At 41.3% G+C, this 16,638-nt stretch overlaps 1 long non-coding RNA gene across 1 annotated transcript; it reads right to left on the bottom strand.

Moving 5' to 3' along the window:
- Window positions 1-312: 312 nt before the first annotated feature.
- On the bottom strand, window positions 313-1,651 carry LOC123167548 (uncharacterized). The gene is made up of 2 exons (XR_006483974.1): window positions 1,559-1,651; window positions 313-986 (listed from the first exon to the last, which is right to left on the bottom strand). It is a non-coding gene; the product is annotated as an uncharacterized lncRNA (long non-coding RNA).
- Window positions 1,652-16,638: the final 14,987 nt, after the last annotated feature.

Below are 16,638 nucleotides of genomic sequence, written 5' to 3'. Positions count from 1 at the left end.
GGAAATCGTAACCATCTATTGATCAATGAGCTAGTCAACTAGAGGGTTACTAGGGACATGGTACTGTCTATGTATTCACACATGTATCTGAGTTTCCTATCAATACAATTCTAGCATGGATAATAAACGATTATCATGAACAAGGAAATATAATAATAACTAATTTATTATTGCCTCTAGGGCATATTTCCAACATTTTCTCCATATCAAAACAAGTGTCTCAAATTTAGTATAACTTTGTACTAAAGTTAGTACAAAATTGAAATACTTTTTGGAACAGAGAGAGTACTTGAATATGCTAGAAACTATGAGTCGAGCAATGGATATGTGGATATATGAATTATATAGATAGAATTTTTAACATGGAAACTTTTCATTTGTTCACATAGGGGTTAAAGGTGCCGATATGGAGAGTGATGTACAAGAACTCCTGTAAAAGACCCTGGTCATGACTTCACTATATAATTCTTGTGTGACCTTCTAGGATATGGAAATGTAGAAGCCATCGGACTGAAGCACCATTTTGGTTGGAGTTTTATGTCACATTGTTGTTTTATCAAGAAAATCACCATTCCAATGTAATAAGGGCAGCGCTACGCGTTGATCGACGGATAATCTGAAAAGATCGGCCGTCTCAGTAGCCGTTGGATGGAGTGTCAAGTAGTCGTTGATCTCTGCAACAAACTCAATATTGCGCTCATTTATCTACAACAATGGTCTTGTTGCAATCTTTCTCGGGTCGTTTTCTCCCTCTTTGATTTCCCCCATCTCCTCTGCTTTAATTTGCACTATAGCGTCATCCCCGCGAGCTCCGAGAACGGCCGCCGCCATGGCCGACGAACTCAAGCAGTTTGAGCTCGCCTGTTGCATCCAGTCGCATGTGCATGCTCCAAGAGCTCCTATGATTCCGCTGAGCACTCTTAGTCTTTCCTTCCCTCCCGAAGCTTCATATAGTGCGGTTGAGATCCATTCTTTCAAGCTCCTCACTGAAACAGAAAAAATAGTGTAATAAGAAATAATAGACAATAACATTATTTATGGAATGTAAAGAAAAGAGAGAAGTGGAATTAATAGTCGTCTCCAGCGGAAGAGTAATCGATTGTTGAAGAAGAGGCTAGGAACATTGTAGGACTAATTTTTTTCTCCGCCTCACCCAGATCGATCTGCTTTCAAGCGCTGCCCATATAGCGGCAGGCAACCAAAGAAGTTGAACAAAGAGGGATGTTCATGGCCTAGACCACTCTCTGGCACGGGGCTCGACTGAGTTGAGGGTTTGCTTCGGGGGGGCAGGCCACAGTTGCGGTGGTAGGGAACGGGGGAGAAGCCTCCACAGCGATTCCTCCCACACCGGATCACGACAGCAGATGGCCTGTAACTACGCTGTAACTACGCTGCTACCCTCATGTGAGGTCACTGATTTTGCCTGACCGCCGCTAGTGATGAAAGTGCTACTGATCTCCGCAGCGGCAGAAGGACCATCAATGATAGAGCGAAATCGAGCGGCGGGGGAGGGGGGGGGAAGAGAGAAGGGGAGTGAGGGGGGAGAGATGGTGAGAACCCGGTGACGTGTCATCGGCGCTTGAGTCGGGATATCTCCCGCTTAAGCAGCCCCTCTGACTCGACCGACAACCAGAGAAGATGGGTGATGGCGTGTCACAGATATGGACCAGCCCACATCGTCCAGTATAGAAGTAGGCCGACAGGAACAAGACGAGCCCAAGATGAGCCCAAGTGAAGTCACGTGTGGTGCGCGTGCGTGAGCTGGCTGCGTCCAGATTCCAGCAGCTTGGCTATGTATTAGGAAAAAGGGCCGCAGTGGAGATAAGAAGAAAAAGAACTGAGTTGTAAACTCTATTTTCCCCTCTCTGGCTGCTACCCTCTATCTTCAATCCTTCTTATTCTGAGATGAATTGATCTAAACTCTACTTGGTGTGCTGCCAGTTGTAGTTTGATCGTAACAAATGGTATACAGAGCCTTCGATCTTCGGATCAGTTATCCCCAATTTTAGAGAAAATCCACAAAAATAGCCAGAATTTTTTCTGTGCACAACCTCCTGATTTCGTCCCAGATTCGGCGGCTGTGGCGGCGAATCGAGGGTTTGAGGTGGTTGGGTTGGGATCTCCCATAGAATCCCCAACCTCGCTCATCTCTCGCGGCGGCGGTGTGGTGGCTGCGGTGATTTTCGAGCGGCACCGGTGGCGGCGTTCGTGGCGGCGGCGATACATTCGGCTACGAATTCGACGATGATTGAAGGTTCCCTGTGCGTCCCTTTGCACAAGTTGTAAAATTCCTGTCGATCTGCCGGATTTGCGTGGTTCAGGCGGCGTAATCAGACCAATTGGTAGAGGAAAAGGGACACAATCTTAGTACTCATTGGTCTAGGCGGCGGTAGACCTTGGCGTCTGGAGCTTCGACACCACGGCGCATGGACCTCGTCCCTCGACGCTGACGCAGCGGATGACTATCATCGAAGGCCAGGTCGCTACGGCGACAATGACGATGGAGCAGATGCAGTCCACCCTTGGTGATCTCATTATTGGCCTCACCAAGACCTCAGAAACGCTTAACAAGACAGCTGATACGGTAACCCAAACGGCGACGAGCTGTCAAGCGCTGCAAATCACCACCGAGCGGCTTCTCAAGGCTAATGAAAATGTCTCCAACAAGGTGGCCGTCTTGGAGACTCAAGTCGAGGGTTTCAGTGTGCGTCTTACCTCATTGGAAGGCACTATAGCTACTGCTACACGAACTCCTGGCCCAGGTGGGCGCCGTGAAGAATTTGCAAACCAGGACAATGCTCAAGGGCATGTCCTGGGCAATGGTGCGTTTCGCCTCTCTCAAAACCAGCATGAATCTGGTCCATCTCATCTCCGTACTGCACTACATGAGGATAATTTGGGTTTTAGGCATGATAGGAATACTAGAGATCAGTCTCGTGATTTTCATATGCCCAAAACTTCATTCCCTAAGTTTGATGGTACAGACCCAAAGATATGGAAAGATAAGGCTAAAAAGTATTTCCATATGTTTCATGTCCCTGAAGACTATAAAGTGGACTATGCAACATTACATTTCATTAATACAGCAGCTATGTGGCTTCAGACCTACGAAGCCAACCATGACATCAATAGTTGGCCTCAATTGTGTGTTGCTGTGTGTCAGAAATTTGGTAAGAATTTGTACTACACCAATATGACTAAAACACTAGAAATTAGACAAACAGGTGATGTCGAGAGTTACCATAGGGAATTTGAGTTACTCATGCATCAGTTGCTTACACACAACTCTGCTCTTGATGATACCTTTTTTGTAACAAAGTTTCTTAAAGGATTAAAAAAAGAGATTAGTTCCGCTCTGGTTTTGCATAAACCAAGGACAGTTGATGCGGCTATTTCTCTAGCCTTATTGCAGGAAGCTTAGTTAAATGATTACCGCCGTCCTCGTTATGAACCTAAGAAATGGCATAACCAGGCTGGACCAGGAAAATTGGGACCTCATCCTGCTGAAGCACATGTTAGTGAAGGGGCTGCAAAATGGACAGAAGCTAAAGCTGCTACTGTACAGCTTGCCGAACTGAAAGCTCAACGACGTGCCCGTGGTGAGTGCTTCAAGTGTGGAGGGAAATATGCACCAGGTCATAAATGCCCTCAATAAGTGTCTTTATTGGTTGCTGAAGAATTATGTCAAGCTTTGCAAGTGGAAGCTGAGTCTGAAAGTGATGCAAAGCCCATAGAGTCGGATAGTGATACTAGTGAGGAAGTTTTCAGTTTGTCAGCTGCAGCGACACAAGGTACTACTGGAAAGAAAACACTTCGTCTGCAAGGCTACATTGGCAAGTGCCAAGTACTGATTTTGGTCGACTCGGGAAGTTCTGGAAATTTTATTAATTCAAATGTGGTTGAAGCTCTTCAAATTCCTGTACAACAATTATCTCCTGTTCGAGTGGCTATTGCTGACGGCTCCACTATGCTAAGCAACACTGGCATTTCAGGGCTAACATGGGGCATCCAACAACATAAGTTCACAGCTGATATGCGCGTGTTGGCGTTGCAAGGATATGACATCATTTTAGGTATGGACTGGTTAGAGGACATTGGCAATGGTGAAATGTGGGTTAACTGGAGGCGCAAGAAGCTGAGATTTAATCATGAAGGCAAGCGCATTACATTGCGTGGCATTAATGATAACACTACCTATTGCCCTGCAGTTTCCACCAAACAATTATATCAAATGGTGAACCAAGGTGCTGTGGCCCAGCTTATTCAGTTGTGTCCTGCCACTTATGTCAAGGGAGCTTTTGTTGTACCTCCATCTACACAGGCCTTACTTGATGAGCATGCTGAAACATTTACAGAGCCCACTGACTTGCCACCAGCACGTTCTTTCGATCACTCCATTCCACTGATTCCGGGTGCTATTCCAGTGCAGAAGAAACCATATAGGTATGCTCCATCACAGAAGGATGAATTGGAAAGACAAATCAAAGAGATGCTTGATCGTGGTGTCATTACACATAGTTCTAGCCCGTATGCTTCTCCAGTAATCTTGGTGAAGAAAAAAGATGGAGGGTGGCGTTTATGTGTAGATTATCGCTACCTCAATGAATTGACAGTGAAAAATAAATACCCAATACCTATTGTTGATGAGCTATTGGATGAGCTTTGTGGTGCGCAATATTTCACCAAACTTGACCTTCGCAGTGGTTATCATCAAATCTGGCTAGTTGATGGGGAAGAATATAAAACCGCTTTCAAGACACATCATGGGCATTGGGAATTCAGGGTTATGCCCGTTGGCCTTACAAATGCCCCGGCTACCTTTCAGAAGGCTATGAATGTCTTATTTGCACATCTTCTACGCAAAGGAGTTCTTATCTTTATGGATGATATCTTGATATATGCACCTACCTTGGACGCTCATAATATGTTGTTAAAGCAAGAGTTTCAGATCCTACAGCAGAACAAATTATACCTCAAGGCCTCTAAGTGTTCCTTCGCACAACCATCTTTGGAATATCTTGGGCATATCATTAGTGCAGATGGAGTAGCCACCGACCCAGCTAAAATACAAGCTATTAAGGATTGGTCAACACCCTCCAATGTGAAGCAATTACGAGGATTTCTTGGCCTTGCTGGATACTATAGAAAATTCATTGCTCACTATGGTACAATAAGTCGTCCTCTCACTGAGTTACTAAAGAAGAATGTGCAATTCACATGGACTAGCACAAGGGGTGCAGCTTTTCAAGCCTTGAAATTGGCCCTCATGCAAGCCCCTGTCTTGGCTTTGCCAGATTTTAAGGTGTCCTTTGATATTCATACTGATGCTTCAGGGATGGGAATTGGTGCAGTTCTTTCTCAGAAAGGCCATCCGATTTCTTACCTAAGTAGATCCTTGTGCCCTCGCACACAAGCTCTATCCACCTATGAGAAAGAGTGTCTCGCGCTTATTATGGCAGTGGAGAAATGGAAACCTTATTTACAGCATCGTGAATTTACTATCTACACCGATCATAAAACATTGGTTCACCTCGAGACTCAACAATTGACCAATTCGATTCAGCATAAGGCATTCTGCAAACTTTTGGGATTGCAGTACAAAGTCAAGTATAAGGAAGGCTCCAACAATTCGGTTGCCGATGCATTATCTCGTTGTCAAGGCTCACAAGAATTAATAGCAATTTCGGTCAGTAAGCCTAAGTGGTTGGAGGTTGTCGTTGAGAGCTACTTGCAGGACCCTCAGGCTAAACAATTATTGACCCAGTTGAGTATATCTAGCCCTGATGCTCAAGGTTACTCTTTGCATGATGGTGTTATCAAGTACAATGACCGCATTTGGTTAGGAAACCATCAAGAAGCAAAGCAAGCTATCATGTTGGCACTTCATACTAGTGGCATTGGTGGTCATAGTGGAATCACAGCAACCTATAACAAGGTTAAAAGTCTGTTTGCTTGGCCGCAACTGAAAAATGATGTCATTAACTATATATCCAGGTGCACAGTTTGCCAACAAGCAAAGTCAGAGCACATTAGGACCCCTGGGTTATTACAACCTTTGCCTATACCGGAGAAGGCCTGGGATATTATTAGTCTGGACTTTATTGAGGGTTTACCAAAGTCAGCAAGGTACGACACCATTCTGGTCATTATTGATAAATTCACAAAGTATGGACATTTCCTACCTCTGTCCCATCCCTATACAGCTGCCTCTGTTGCCCAGTTATTTGTTGACAATATTTACAAGTTGCATGGTCTCCCTAAGGTTATCATATCAGATAGGGATAAGATATTTACAAGCACATTCTGGCAACAGTTGTTCAAACTCACAGATACAACCTTGAATATGAGTTCAAGCTATCACCCTCAAACTGATGGTCAAACCGAGCGTTTGAACCAGTGTCTTGAAACATATTTGCGATGTATGACTCAAGCATGCCCCACCAAATGGTCTCGTTGGATATCTTTAGCGGAGTACTGGTATAATACCACATGGCATTCAGCACTTGGCAAATCTCCATTCGAAGTACTCTATGGGTATAAGCCAAAACACTTCAGTATTCAAGATAGTTCTGCTGTTTCCCCTCCTGATTTAGAGCAGTGGCTCAAAGACAAAGCGGATATGAATGCTTTAATTCAGCAACAACTTCTTCGAGCTCAACAACGAATGAAGAGCCAGGCAGATAAAAAGCGCGTTGAGCGTTCTTTCCAAGTGGGGGAAGATGTTTATTTAAAGTTACAACCATATGTTCAAACTTCTATTGCACGACGCTCAAACCAGAAGTTGAGTTACAAATTCTTTGGGCCTTACAAAATCATTCAAAAAGTGGGTACTGTTGCCTACAAACTGCAGTTACCACAAGGTAGTCTTATTCATCCTGTGGTCCATGTTTCACTCTTGAAAAAGGCTATTCCAGCTCAAGTTACTCCTGAGGTGGATCTCCCAGCTGCTTGTACATCAATGGAGGCAGGTATATTCCCTCTTCACATTCTGGATACCAAACAAATTCAGACTGGAGCATTTTCTACATTGCTTGTACTCGTGCAATGGTCTTCCTTGCCTGCTGCTTGGCATACCTGGGAGAACAAGGAGCGTCTCTTGCAAGATTATCCCAATGCGACCGCTTGGGGTCAAGCAGGTTCCAAAGGGGGAGGCAGTGTCACAGATATGGACCAGCCCACATCGTCCAGTATAGAAGTAGGCCGACAGGAACGAGACGAGCCCAAGATGAGCCCAAGTGAAGTCACGTGTGGTGCGCGTGCGTGAGCTGGCTGCGTCCAGATTCCAGCAGCTTGGCTATGTATTAGGAAAAAGGGCCGCAGTGGAGATAAGAAGAAAAAGAACTGAGTTGTAAACTCTATTTTCCCCTCTCTGGCTGCTACCCTCTATCTTCAATCCTTCTTATTCTGAGATGAATTGATCTAAACTCTACTTGGTGTGCTGCCAGTTGTAGTTTGATCGTAACATGGCGGCTTCGGCAAGGCATTGGCCGGCAACCAGGTTGGGGAGAACGGGTTTAGGCATAGTTGACGCGCTCATGCGTAGTGGTGAGCTCGAAAGGAGAGGTGGGGAGGATTTTTATACCCGTACATAGCAATGGAGTAGTGGCAGGCAGTTGCGTGGTGGGCGGCGGGGCGGTGGGCTGCGTGGTTCGGGATGGATACAGAGCCTTCCAGACCAGAGACAACTCAACACACAGGGGATGAACATAGGATCGGAACAGATCGCTACGGGCACCTGAGTACGCACACAAGCATGCCCCGCACGTTAATGAAATTTGCGCGACAGCTGCTACGTCCACACAAGATCGTACCTGCTTATGTCCCAAATTAATTCGCGTGGCGGTCACCGATTGAATAGCTGAAGCTGTGGAAACAAGTGGTGAAACATGAGAATGTAATCTTCGTTAGAAATAGGGGTTTTGGTATACACTAGGCTAGGCCTTTCGCGAAGCGAGACATAGCTCCACCTCTCCTCTGTTTTTTTTCTGAGAGATACCTCTCCTCTGGTGGCGCTGGAGGCATGCTCGCTTTAGTGGGATTGCCCATTAAAGCGGGTTTGAGAAGGTTTTATAGACTGATTTGGACTGGTTTTAGAAACTTCTATACATTTTATTTTCTTCTGTTTTCTATGTTTCTTTTATTGGTTTACAACTTTACATTTGTTTTACTCTCTTTTCAATTTTGTCTTTTCAAATCATTGTTGAGGAAATCGTTAACTGGTAGTTGCTCGATTGATTAGCGAGTAAGGGATTAATTGGCTAATCGGCAAGTTAATCAGACATTTAATCAATTAATTGGATGATTTTTTGGTTTATCGGCTACTCGGTGACCCTATGAGTAGGGATTAATCGGCAAGTCAACTGGTTAATTGGATGAATTCTTGAACAGGGTTTCAAATATAGGTATTGTTTTTTAATACAAGTCATAAATGTTTCGTATAGACATGAAACATTTTTTTTGATACACGTTGAACATTTCTCAAATACACGATTAATATTTTTTCAAATACATGTTTCAGCATTATTTTTGAATACATGTTAAATATTTTGAAAACAAAAGATAAACATGTTTTCGAATAAATGTTAAAGATTTTCCAAACATGCATTAAACGTTTTTTAATGGTAATTACGTTCAAACAAAATAAGAGAACAATTTTTGTATTGTATTAAAAATTAAAAAACAAATTCTTGAACATTTTTTGTTATGCATAAATATCTTTTGAACTTCATTAATATTTTTACAACCGTATGACTTTTTTTCTAAATTACTTGACAATTTTTTTGTATTACAAAAATTCCCAACAATATGATGATTTTTTTGAAACATGTGAACATATTTATAAATATCATCAAAAAACATTTAATTGTACAATTGTTTTGTAAATCAGTCGAACATTTGGTTGTAATAAATGTTATAAAAAATATGAGAAACATATCTTCGAATCATGTGAATAAATTTTTAAATACCAAGAACGCTATTTTAACGGTACAAAATATTTTTTAAAATCATGCAAACGTTTTCTTTACATTGTGTTACCATTTTACACCAAAAATGTCACAAACATATTTTTAAAATGCATGAACAATTTTTGAATGCCACGCACATTTTTTCCAACGCTACCAACATTATTTAATGGAGGCATGAACATTTTCAAAATATAAATATAATATTTTTTGCCGTTTAAAAAATGTAAGTTTTTTTTGAGAATATTTTCATAAATATAAGTTTTTTAGGGGACAGAATATAAGTAAAAGTATAGTAATTAGACAAAAAAATAGAACGTGCAATAGCGAGCCTGCCTTCCTCCCAGTTGGCCCGCCCATTTATCAAGTGCCCAATGGCCAGCATTCCCGAAATCACTAATTAAGGAGTACTCACTTGTTGCAACCTGAAAGTTTTCCCTTTTTTCATAGATCAATTTATTTAAAATGTTTTATCTCTTAAACCGTGCGTCCAAATTTTGAACTGCTTTCACCGTTAGATTCATCGCATTGAGATCTTCAAATTGGATCTCATGTTGATAGGTTTTGAAGAATTTTTTTTCACGAAAAAACCGGACAAAAAATCAGACGAAAAAACCGGACAAAAAATCAGACGAAAAAACCAAATCTGGAGCATATGTTTTTTCCCTTTTCGAAAGAGGCACGTCCGTGCCTCTCACAAAATCACAATCGTGTCTGTTGCGGAAGGAAAAAACGAAGAGAAAACGCGTTTTTTCATTTTCGAGGAGGCGCGACCATGCTTCTCGCGAAAGCACACAACCATGCTTCTCGCGGAAGCAAAACCGTGCCTCTCGTCAAAAAACGCGTCTTTTCCCGTTTCCGAGAGGCACGGCCGTGACTCTCGTGAAAGCAAAAACGTGCCTCTAGCGGAAGCAAAACCGGGACTCCCACGAAAAAAATGCGTTTTTTCGTGAAAAATATTGTTCCCAATTTTTTGTCCAAAAGCTAAGGAAGACCGGTGAAAAACCGAAACGTCAAAAAAATCCAAAAAAATCATTTAAAAAGCCGAAAACGCATGCGGAAAAATAAAAAAACAAAATCCGAAGAGAGCGTCCGGAGCACGACACGTGGCGAATGGCTGAGAATGCGTCAAATGGCACTGATCGTTGTGAAGCTTCCGAAGAAGCGTTTGTCAACTAATTGCTCCCCAGCATTCCTCCCGTGTTGGCCAACCCATTTACCACACAACAGTTCGCCCTTGTGGTCAAATGGATGGGGAGCTCCTATATGGCGCAGCACGCAGCAGGGAGTGGACGCGCGCGCACACCCCGCTGCACCCACGCGCCCATCTTGGGCAAGCCCATGAGCGGCAGTTGGGAGCCCTATAACCTCTTATTTCTTTTTTATTTTTATTTTTTCTTTTATAAATAATTCGGTATTTAGTAAACTTTCTGGAATCAAAAAACCGCCAATTTCAAAAAAGTTTGTGGAGCCCAAAAATATCCCTGAACTGGAATAATGTTCAAGAATTTGAAAAATTGTTCGTGAATCTGCATATTCATGAACATTCTTATTAGATGAACAAAATTTGAATTTTATGAGCAAATTCATAATTGAAGAACAATTTCTGAAAAAAATCAGATTAAAATTTTCAAAAATGGATGAACCTTTACTGAACTTGATGAATATTTTTAAAAATTATGATAAAGAAATTTTGAATACGATAATTTTTTTAAAGAAGATGAACCTTTTTCGAATTAGATTAATATTGTTCATTTTTTGAACTTAATGAACAAATTCTCAATTCAAGAATACTTTTTAGAAAATTGGATGAACTTTCTGAAACCTGGATGAACATTTTATTGAATTATGGTGAAGAAATTTTGAAAATGATGAAACAAATTTTGAATATGATAAATATTTTTTGAATTAGATGAACATTTTTTGAATTCATTGAGCAAAACAAATGTTCAAGATTTTAGAAAAAATACCTAAGATATACAAAAAAGAATAAAAAAGGATATTAAAAATAAATTAAAAATTAAAAAACATAAACAAACAGAAAAGAAACATAAAAGGAAAAAAGAATAAAAACTGGGGACCTCGGCCCCACATGGGCGGCCGCGTCAAATAGGCGCCACCTTGCGCTAGGTAGTCCTCCTAGGGCGGGCCCATTTTGAGAACACGTACGTTCGGAAGGTTTCTGTCCGGTTTTTACCTTTTTCCTACTGTTTTTACTTGTTTTCTCTTCCAAAAAGTCCCCCCTTTAAAAGTGTTGACGTATTAAAAATATTTTTCGTGTTCCTGATATTCTTTTTTCAGAAATTTTAGAAAATTTTCCCATTTAAAAACTGTTCAAAGATTTAAAAATTGTTCACAATGTCAAAAAAGTCTGTGTTTTGAAATTTGTTCACAAATTTATAAGTTATACAGGAATTTAAATAAATGTTCTTGTTTTCATGTTTTTTCATAAATTTTATTTTTGTGGGAGTAGGATAATGCCCCTGAGTTGCAACGGGATATACATATTTTAGTAATTAGCATGTGATTTACCTGCCCATATTAATTTGATTGTATAAATAAATATTTATCAAGTTCTTCCTGTTATTTTGATGAGAAGTTTAATAACTAATTAAAATGAAACTGGCACAGAAGGTAAATAAATTAAGATATTTGGTTATCATATGGGGAAGGTTGGACAAAGAGTGGTGGAAAAAAGTGAAATACATTCTTTTTAAGTAGTAGAGACTTATACAAAAAAATTTTGCGTTCTCAAAAAAATGTTCTCTTTTCAAAAAATGATTGGAATTTCTAAGATTGTTTATTTCTTTCAAAATTTCTTCAGAATTATCAAAAATGTTCATGTTTCAAAAATGTGTTCAAAAATATAAATTTAAAAAATTCACAAATAGTGTAATTATTTTTCACTAAAGTATCCTCCGGTTTGGTACAATATATTTTGAGCTTGTTCGCTACACTAAACTGTCCTGCTATGGCGACAGTGTCGGAGGCAGAAATAATTTTTAGGTTTGGTAAGATTTATGAAGAAGAAAACATGCATGTATAATACAATGATGCAAGCTCACTAGAATACTAGAAATTTACTTTGTGTTTAACAAGTACAACCAAAATCCAAAAACTAATTGGTTAATTTCAATAATGAGGGAATCCCTAGAATTGGAGCTTATTCAGCCAACGAAATATTTTTTCTTCAAAAATTCGAAGTTCAGTTTCAAATTCTAAATTAACTTTAAATATTTACTTGCACTTCTTCTGCACTATTTTGTGACCAGTTGCGCTTGCGTCCTTGCCTCGCCAATTCAGTGGCCGGCGGTGGCCGCCGCTCTCTGCTCGCCGCGTCCGTGTCCTGCCCGATGCCATTTCCGCGCATGATCAGGTCTTCACATGGATTTCCACTTTGCATGATTTTTGAACCAAAGAAACGGACGAGCTGGCCGCCTAGATAGTGTATTCGTGTTTTTTTAGCAAAGTGAATTCTTGTTTTAATTCGTCCGTTGGGTGTACTCACAAGACCAATGCAACAGGGCCACTAGCAAGTCATCAATTACTCAGGCCCAACACACACAGAATCAGTATGATTCTAGTTAAGTTTTACAAGTACTAGTAGGTTTATTGACGGAAACTTTTAGATATGGCGGCAAGCCTTGGCACCGTCCCTGCAGATCAAGATGCGCCATTGCGGTGGTCCTCCTGTTTGGGAACGTCTGCTCTCACTGAATGTGTATCGTCGGAAATCCTGAAATAAATTCAGGAATAAAATGCGAGCATCAGGATTTGAATTCTGATGGGCTGGGGATACCACAGTCTCTCTAACCATCCAACCATAAGTAGTGCCACATGTCTTTTGGTTGTTTTCGTTTTTTTACTGGTCTTCCTTATTGGGTCTTTTTTTTAAGCTTCTTCCTTATTGAGTCAGGTCCATGTTTCTCCTTGCAACCTACCAACTTCTTTCAATCTTTTCCTACTTCTTCCGATCCATATTACGTGTCGTTCAAACAGAAGTATTTAGCAAATATGTTCATTTGAGCGACAAGTAATACTAATAGGAGGGAGTATCTTCTTTCTACCCCTGCACACAATTTACTACTCCGTCTGCAGCGGACAATCTCCCCACTGTTTTATTCTTCATGTCTTTTTCTTTTTTGACTATATATGGACTTCTGGCACATTCCATCACACGACAACATCTTCACCTCAGTTAATAATCCTCACCTTACCTCGCAAAAGAAAAAAATAGTAATAATCCTCACCTCACCCACCTCCTTGCGTAGTCGGGAGAGTCGGCGCGTACGATGATGGCGCGTCCCGGAGACGGCCATGCACACGCAGGACAGGAGAAAGAGAAACCCATGATGATGCATGAGCATGATGGGTGCACGCGGTCGGTCCGTCGGTGACGCGCCGCGCCGCGCGCGCATACGTGCATCATTGCGAGATAGCTTAGGCAGAGCAGCCTTGAAGCCCACGGCAGCGCGTCGACTCGGACACGCACGCACACAACACCACATCGACTGTCATCAGCGGCGACAGATCAGATCAGATCGACGAGTGACCGACAAGGAAGGAACGCGCAAAGGAGAAAAGAGTAGTTAACCACAGCGCCAATCCATCGGTGCCACGGCTTCCTTCTCCTCCTTCTTTCCTTCTCGGCGAGTTCGCATGCGTCGCGCATCATCAAGCTGCACGCTGCTTCACAACAAAGATACGTACGTTCGATGAACGAACGAAGCCGATCGGGCGAATGATCACTCGGCCTGCACGCCTGGCCCACGATGCACACAGCTTGCTGCCTAGCTCCTCCAACGAAAATGCGTGCTTAATTTTGTCCGGAATGACGCCGTGCAGGCCATAATGCAGGTGAGATGGTCCGGCCAGTGATCTATTCCCGACGACATTTTTCATGGACCGACGGGTGATAGATCAGCCAGTTGCTATTGCTTGGTGGTTAGCCGGCCCTTGAAATCCCTGGCTCACTCCGGACCACGCCTGCCGCTGCCGGCCACGTCAGGTCCGGCGACCACCGTGTTGGGCAGCACAGAGTTGGTGGCGACGGTGACATCTGCGGAAACTTCTTCCATGGTGTGACAGGAGCCAAATCTATCTATTTGAAGCTCGATTGATGCGCCTGATACGTACTGTACGTGGTGCATGCTACTCGCCAAAATCGCTGCTCAAGGTACTGTACTTGGAGCAGGCTCGTCAGATCACTTGCGCATGTCGCCAACATCAGCTACATCATTCAGTTACATAGTACATTGGGCTACATTATCAGCCTCAGCCTCACCCACACGGGCTCCGTCTCCGTCTTCGCGCAATTTCAGTTCTAGAAGGAGATGGAGAGCGCTTTGCCTCCTTGGACCTCTCGTCTCCACGCAAAGTCCTATCAGCTCCCCTTTTCGTAAAGGAAAAAAAGGCGTGCTGTTGCTCTCTGAGCTACACCATTCGTACGTAAATAGAGATGATGTTTCCAGACTTGAACGTGGTCTCCAAATATGTAATTCCGAGTGTTAATTCTGCTAATAAAGACTTCTATATTTCGATATTACGGAATTAAAATTTACCGTAGAACAACGGGTACAAAAAGATATTACGGAATTATTTTCATTACAAGTCTAATAGTATTTTCCTGTGCGTAAAACTAAAATTCCTAATCTCGTTAGCCAACCAGCACCCTTTCTGTTGTCTCCACTTTTAACAAGGTTGGCATGTCTGCGGCAATGCCGCCGTGTCATCTCTAAAACAGCTTGAAGCAGGTATCCATAGTTTAGACAGTTGAGGGACCAAGGATGTCTGATGTTGGAGTTGAGGAGTCATAGATGAGTTTCTGCACCCGAGCTCAAATGAGCTCGGGTGAACAGTAAAATCAAAACTAAATCAAATTTTTTTTAAAAAAATCCAAATTTTTTTTGGAAGAAACATTGACAAAAGTTCTAAATGCTTGCAAAAATTCGCCATGAAATCACATTTCTAGAAGGCGTGGCAAAAAAAACAAAATCAGTACTCTGAAAAAACTACTTTCAAAAGCATTTTGGAGCACTGAATTTGTTTTTTTTGCCACGCTTTACAGGAATGTGATTTCATGATGAATTTTTGCAAGCATTTAGAACTTTTGTCAATGTTTCTCCCAAAAAAAATTTGGAATTTTTTGAATTTTTTTTATTTTTTTTCGATTTTACTGTTCACCGAGCTCAAATGAGCTCGGGAGCAGAAAGGCACTTTCGGTCATAGATGTCTAATATTTGAGTTCTTCTCAAACTTATACTTGGGTGAGAGTCGAGGGACAAAAACATTTATTTTTATTATCTACAAAAGAAAAGATCCACATAGTAGCAATCTTCGAAGGCAGTTACTTATGACTAACTTATGAAGGTCGATGATAGAAACTAGGGATAAAACTATTGTACTTTAGCAATCGATTTTTAGCAAACCTCTTTTTAAGAAGATTTTTCAGAGCATAAATTTTACTATAATGGTTTGGTTAGATTAGGATTACAGAAAAATCTTATTTGGAATCGGAAAGTCTTAAACCGCTTTCTACAAATCCATGTGTGACTTTCCTACCCTCATCTATTATGCCCGTGCGCATCACAGAGAAAACTAAGGGCCTTGTAAGTAGTAACAATGTTGTTGAGGATAATATAAAAACATTTATAACAAAACGAAAGCTCGGGTTTAGGGTTTTACTAGAACCAAATCTAGATACGAGAACAAACAAAGTTTTAGTCTGTTATGAGTTTAAGGAAAATTGGTTCCCTAAATAATCGTTAACCACACAAACCCTTGACGCACTCTTTTGCAGGTTCTATTACAGAGGCAACCTACTCTTACATTTCAATTACAGAACTATGATGTGTCGAGCTTATTATCATATAGATTGTTGTTCAACTATAGCCACAAAAAAATTAGCACATTGTTGACAAACTAGATATTGATCTGACTTCTCAGAATATTCATCAAAATAAAAGTGTCATATATGCAGCAGTGATCAATATATCTTAATTATCTTTTGCATTTTTTTCTATCACCTAACTTTATGAGCACTTCTCCTAATTGTATAAAAATCAGCTAATTAAGTAGCAAAATCCTCAGAGTAACAGTATAATTAAGGAGACAACCATAATACCATGGCAATAACAATATAATAAACAAAAATATAGGAGGGATTATATTGAAGAAAATAAATCCATTTCCTCCTCACCCTACCCACACACACACAACCCTTCATGTCCCCCCCCCCCCCAGCCCCAATGGTGGAGGCAGGGGGTGGCTAGCAGGGGCTTGGGTTCCAGGCCAACATGCAGGTTTTTAGATTAGATCACTGATTACTTGTTGTTAAAACCATCCCCAATATGTGTTAACATCACTTGGCACCCCTTCAATCTGTTTTTTTTGGCTCTACCACTGCTACATGATATGGTAACTATGAATGCTTACATGCACATCCTATCTTTTAGTACAAACTAAAGGACAGAACAACCGGTCCATGATTTCTCTTAGATAATAAGGATCTTACATGTATATCTTATCTTCTACCACAAACAAACAAATAAAACAAACAAATTATGATATCTTAGCCATGGACATGCATCCACCAAAGATACCCTGTATGCTGGATTGGATTATTTTCTAGCTCCGCCACTGTTGCATGATATCGTAACTATGGATGTTTTTTTTT

This window comes from Triticum aestivum, chromosome 1A (genome assembly GCF_018294505.1).
Source record: "Triticum aestivum cultivar Chinese Spring chromosome 1A, IWGSC CS RefSeq v2.1, whole genome shotgun sequence".
NCBI lineage: Eukaryota > Viridiplantae > Streptophyta > Magnoliopsida > Poales > Poaceae > Triticum > Triticum aestivum.
Note: the sequence above shows the minus strand (reverse complement) of the source record. Positions and strands in the feature narration are given on the sequence as shown.